This window comes from Tamandua tetradactyla, chromosome 9, assembly GCF_023851605.1.
Source record: "Tamandua tetradactyla isolate mTamTet1 chromosome 9, mTamTet1.pri, whole genome shotgun sequence".
NCBI lineage: Eukaryota > Metazoa > Chordata > Mammalia > Pilosa > Myrmecophagidae > Tamandua > Tamandua tetradactyla.
The window spans coordinates 69873572-69879571 of NC_135335.1; the positions used below are offsets into that span (position 1 = coordinate 69873572).

A 6000-nucleotide genomic window follows, 5' to 3' on the forward strand; every position below is an offset into this window, starting at 1 on the left:
AGGAACAGGGTAAAGAGGAGAGTTAAAAAAATCATGGTGAGGGTAGGACATTATTGGGGATGGAGAATGGAAATTTTAAGGCTTACAGGATGAAAAGCAGAATGTTTAGACAGTGGGTGAAATTAAAGAGACAGACTAAGACAAAGAAATTTAGTTGCACTTGATCCTTGGTCATGGGTGTCATCTACTTTGACAATTTTGGCAGAAGCTGTCTTCATCAGATGGAATTCCTACATCAATTTTAGTCTGAGGTCCAAAATAGTTGCAACATCCCAAAGGCTTGGAGCATATTTCAGTTGTGACATGTGCACCCAGGGGCCAATTCCCTGAAACCTTATTGCCATAGTGGTGGCTAAAATGATTTGATAAGTCCTTCCTATCTAAGTTTTAAAGCAGTCGTTCATTGATGTCTATTCAGATATATTGAGTTTCTAGGTTGAAATTTATGTAGAATCCATTTTAGAGAAATCTCAGGAAAGGCAATCTAGATCTGTGAATGGTGGAACTGGGTGTATGCAATTAGAATCTTACAATAATTAACAATTTCACAATTTCACATTGTAAAAGGTTGGAGTCTAGTATAACCTTATTTACATGGAAAATAGACGTTCAGCAAATATTCCAATTTTCCACTATTCTAAGATATTTCCATGGGGAAATTATAGCCTTTTTGACAAATAATGATAGAAAATTAACTACTAGCATAAAAAATGAATTTGAGCAATGTAAACTCACTATATACATATGTTTTTTAATGGATCATAAACCTGGAAAAATACAATTATATAACTAGTGAAAGAAAACATAAGAAAAAGTCTTTGTGACATTAAATAAGAAAAAAATAACACCAGCAATAAAAGAAAAAAATAAATCCCACTTCATCATATTAAAAAGAGTTGCTCATCAAAAAATCGCATCACTAAAGATATAAAAAAGACAGGTTAATGGCTACAATGTAATATTTTCAAAACCTATATCTGACAAGAAAATAACATTCAGAAAAACATTAAATATATAAATAAATAAAGTATGTCTCCTTCAATAAAATAATTAAAACAACACTTTTATTGAGTGATAAATTTTTTGGAAGCATGCTTTATAAAGCACAAATAGTCTAATAAACAACAAGAAAAGATGCTAAATATACTAGTCTTCCAGGAAATAGGAGATAAATCTTTAATGCAATTACATTGCATGTCACAAGAATTACTAAAATTAAAATAACTGACATTATTGAAAAGAGTGTGGATCTCTCATATGTATAGCAAGAATAAAAAATAGTACAAAGACATTGAAAACAAGTCTGAAAGTTCCTCATAAAGCTCAACACATACATTACAATTACAAAACCATTGCATTTTTTGATCTATCTTCATAATAAAAGAAAAAAATTACTTTTTTTGGTAAATATTTCTTAGTAGCATTATTCGCACTATTCCCAAACTGGAAATGAATCTCCATCAACAGATGACTGGTTAATTAAAACATGATATAGATATATAATAGATTACTATTGCACCATAATGAAGAACAAACTATTAATACACACAATAACATGGATGAATATCAAAAATATTGCTTTAAATGAAAGGAGCTTACAAAACAGAACCTACTCTCCGATTCTACTCATTTAAATGAAAGGAGCTTACAAAATAGTACATACTTTAATTCTATTGACGTCAGTTTTATAAACAAAATAAAACCACAGTGATAGAAATCAGAATAAGGATCATAGGTCTTTGGAGTGTACAGTCTACAAAGAAGAAAGAGAAGACATCATAGGATGATAAAAATACTGTATTTCTTAAGTATTAATTTGCTTATATGACTTCATTAACCGGATAAGACTCAAAAATCTGGAAATTAAAAAAAATATATTTTTATTTTTTGGAAAGTATACCTATCAAAAACTATTTGATAAGTCACTTGCTAAAATATTTTGTTTCATTTTTTTTCTTTTTTTCTTTTTACATGGGCAGGCACCAGGAATCTAATCCGGGTCTCTAGCATGGGAGGCGAGAACTCTATCATTGAGCCACTGTGCCTGTCTTAAGATTATTTTTTTTAATGATAAATTGGACTACACTAAATTTAAAAACCCCTGTTAATCAAAAACTGCTGTTAAGGAAGTAATTGTATAAGGCAAGATTGGAAGATTTCTCAACATCTATATCTAAAATACACATTGTATCCAGAACAGGTAAACCATCCACACGAATCAACAAAAAAGAAAGATAATCTACCTAATAAATAATTAACATGAAGTAGCATCAATAAAAAAATGTACAAAATGTCCAATCAGTGAAATATGTTCAACATCATTAGTCATCATGGAAAATAAAATTAAAACCACAATATTATTCCACTGCCCATTCATCAAAATGTCTCAAATCAAAAAGAGAGACTATGCTAGTGTTATGGATGATGTACAAAACAGGACGGCTCATACATTTCTGGTAAGAGTAAAATTTTGTACCATCTCATTGGAAAACTCTTTTCCAATATCTTCTTAAGAAAAACAGCTAAACATGACATCACTCATGATCCAGCAGCTCCAATGACATGTTTATTCTCAAAAGATACAAATGCACATGTCAATCAGAAAGCATGCACAGATTCCATTATATCAGCCTTATCCACAATAACCCCGAACTGGAAACAAGCCAAATGTGAATCAGTAAGTATACGGATAAAGAAATTGTGCTACAAATTATTATGAGAAAAACAAAAACTAGAGTATTTCTTAAATACTTAAGAAATGCATTATGAATTATAAAATCCATAGACCTATGTTGAGCACAAGAATCAGAAACAAAAGAAATACTACATGAAACACTTTGGATGACATTCAAAGACAAGCAAAATGGGCAGGTGGTGAAAGAAGTTGCCTCTGGTAGGAGATATCACAGAAGGGTCGTGAAGAGAATCTTGAGTGTTGGATATGCCATATATCTTGACGGTTATGGTGAATTCTGGCATGTGAAGAAATGAAATACTCAAGAATAATGCTGTATATGCTTTATTCACACACCATAGAAAGCAAATAAAATGTACTATGTTTTAAAAAGTTAAATATTGATTCAAGAAAATTACTCTTTATGAGAAAACAGGCCTTCTATCCAATTTAGTATATTCCCCCAAATAAAGGAAAGAGTAAGTAAGTAAGGGAGGTTAAGGAAAGATTTTTTTAAATTACCCTGAATTCATGGTATTCACATTTGATGAGATAATATTTATGTGAAGTGTATTTTGAGAAAAGATATCTCTGGATTAGATTTGCATTTTTGTTTTGATGTAATTAGATTAACATTTGAGAGAACAAAAAATTTTACGTAGCAATGTATAATAAGAATAGTTTACTTTAGAGAGTATCAAAGTTATTAGCATCCTTTTAGAGGAAATGCTTATTGCTGAAAAAAAGGATAATCAAGTCGTTTTCTTTATTGTCCGGCACTTTCTAGGGAAATTTTCTTTGTAGTGCAGTTATATTTTAGTGATTTAAAAGTCAATTATTTAATCCCTCTCTGAGCCTTTTCATTCCCCAGCCCGCAGGGGCTGAAGCTGCGACAGGGGAGGTGCTGGCTCGGGCTGCAATGGCACCATCTCCCAGGGAGCTCGCGGGGGACAGGAGGAGATGCTACCTGGATAGACAAGACGGTACCAATGTCGCCGGGCCACGCCAAGTGCGCCCCTTACACGGGACGGGGAGGCGGGGATTGGTCCACCTGACCCAGACCCTGATAAAGGCCAGTGCGGTGGTCGGCAGGATAAGACCCACGTGAGAGCAGGAAGGGTTCTGAGCCCACTGCAAGAGAAGGGGCCGCACCGTCTCAGCCCCAGAGCGGGCCTGTCTCACGCACCCCCTCCGTACCCAGAGAAATATTCCCATGAGAAAATTGCATTATGTTGGCATAAGACAATTGTAATCGCTCTGATCGGTTTCATGAACATGACGAAACGGAGATAGGGGAGTATCGAAAATAATGACAGCAAGGTAAAAAAGAAAGTCGGGAGAGGCTTGCAGAAGGATTATTTAGAAGACCCGAAAGTGAAGTACAAAAAATCAAAGAAAAAGAAATCCAAAGACACGTACCGTGATAGGGACTCCAGGCATCAGCAGAACTGCAGTCTTTCTGGCTCATACTCTGACGCTGACTTCCACAGGCACACACAAAAATAAAAAATAAATAAATAAAAAACAAAGAAGAAAAAAGAAGAGCCATTTTTAAAACCCGAAGACTTTTTAAAGTTTCAGAGCTACGCTTAACCAAGGCCACTAGCTAGGAGGCTGTCGACCATGTCCCGAGACCCGAGGGCGTTCACCTTTCTCACCTCCCGCCTGCCTCTAGAAGGTGCAGGGCCTTTCCGTGAGAAAACAGAACATCTAAGAATGGAAAGCAGGGATGACAAGTCTCATCTTCCTAAGGTGGCCAATATGGTTGAAAACGTGGCTTCCAAACAAAAGCTTCTCTAGCCATGATTCAACATGTCCAATAGAAGCCATCTCCAACTCAGCTTGAATTATAAAGAAAATAACTTTGTTCAAATCTGAGTGGGGCTTCCTTAGTAAGTACCGTACAAATTTTACCATGGAGAATATTCTTTTTTTAGGTTTTACATTTTCTTAATCCCCCCTATTCCAAATAGATTAATATTTTCTGCAACTGCTGACCATGTAAAATACCATGTATATGAATCACATTGTAGATAATGTCCTGGAATTAAAATATCTCAAATACTACTTAATTGCAGACTCATGTTGATTCATTATATTTCATTGAATGTTCTTCCAAGTTAGACATTTGGTGCAAGGCCATCAGGCACCATGAAATTATTAACAGTATAAACTAACAGTGTGTATATTTAATTGAAAGAGTCACAAGCTCTCAACTAGAATTTTGAGAACAGTCTGTTTTCTGTAATATCTGATACTAGAAACTAATTTGCTTCATATTTTAGTTGTACTCAAGATTTCGGAAGATGTATTTTCTGGAGAAATTCTGTTTTTTTTTTAATTTTGTGGAACTACTCCAATCAATTTACTTGTTATGATGAGTGTTTACATTATAAATGTATAATCCAAACATTATTTGTAAAGTCTACAGTATGTTTTGAATACATAACTGTTTTTATACAGCATTTCTTGTCTCCACTATATGATATTGAACTCTGAGTTAGCTTGGTCCCTTGAGTTAGCAGTTACAGGAAAATTCACACTGTGATTTTATTTTTAACGAGCACATGCTATCAAACTATGACACACTTTAATTCACTGTCCTGCATCAGGAGATGGAGAGCAAAAATTATATTTAATACAGTTTGTATCTGAATAATCTGTATGGTAAAATTTGTGTTGTTCAAAGATGTCTAAAGTTTGATCTTTGTTGTTTTCTTTAATTAAAAAAGTACTTTCCCTGCTGTAAATATACAGCAAGTAAAATTTATATAGTATATAAATGAGGACAAATTTTAAGAAAGTAAATATTTTTAAAAGCCCTCCTTGGAATGTTTCTTATAATTAATTTTTACATTGTAATCACTCTGTAATCCAAATAAATTAATGATATACAAGAATTCTTTCCTAATAAAAATAATTAATAAAGTTTATTCTGATAGCCATAATCCATATTTTGAATTTTGGAATTTTGAAAAAAAATGTTTCTAAATGAAAACAAGACAAAGGACAGAAAGGCACATTTTCATATTTTCAACCATGAGGTCATATTTTTTTCATGAACAGTAAAAGCCAATTTTGTTGGGTCTAAAATCTTAGATATTTATGTGTGCACATATGTTTCTTTTTTTTTTTTTTTTTTTTTTTTTTTTTAAGAGAGAGGGAGGAAGGGAAGGAAAGACAGAGAAGGAAGAAAGGGAAACATCTTTAAACATTTTCTTGTTTTATTATATTTTGTTTGTTTGTTTGTTTTTTACATGGGCTGGGGCCGGGAATCGAACCGAGGTCCTCCGGCACGGCAGGCAAGCACTCTTGCCCGCTGAGCC

The 6000-nt window shown here is 33.6% G+C and overlaps 1 pseudogene; it reads right to left on the bottom strand.

Annotated features, from left to right (window-relative positions):
* LOC143645723 (monocyte to macrophage differentiation factor pseudogene) overlaps positions 1–4142 on the bottom strand; it is a 34643-nt pseudogene extending 30501 nt beyond the window's left edge.
* Positions 4143–6000: the final 1858 nt, after the last annotated feature.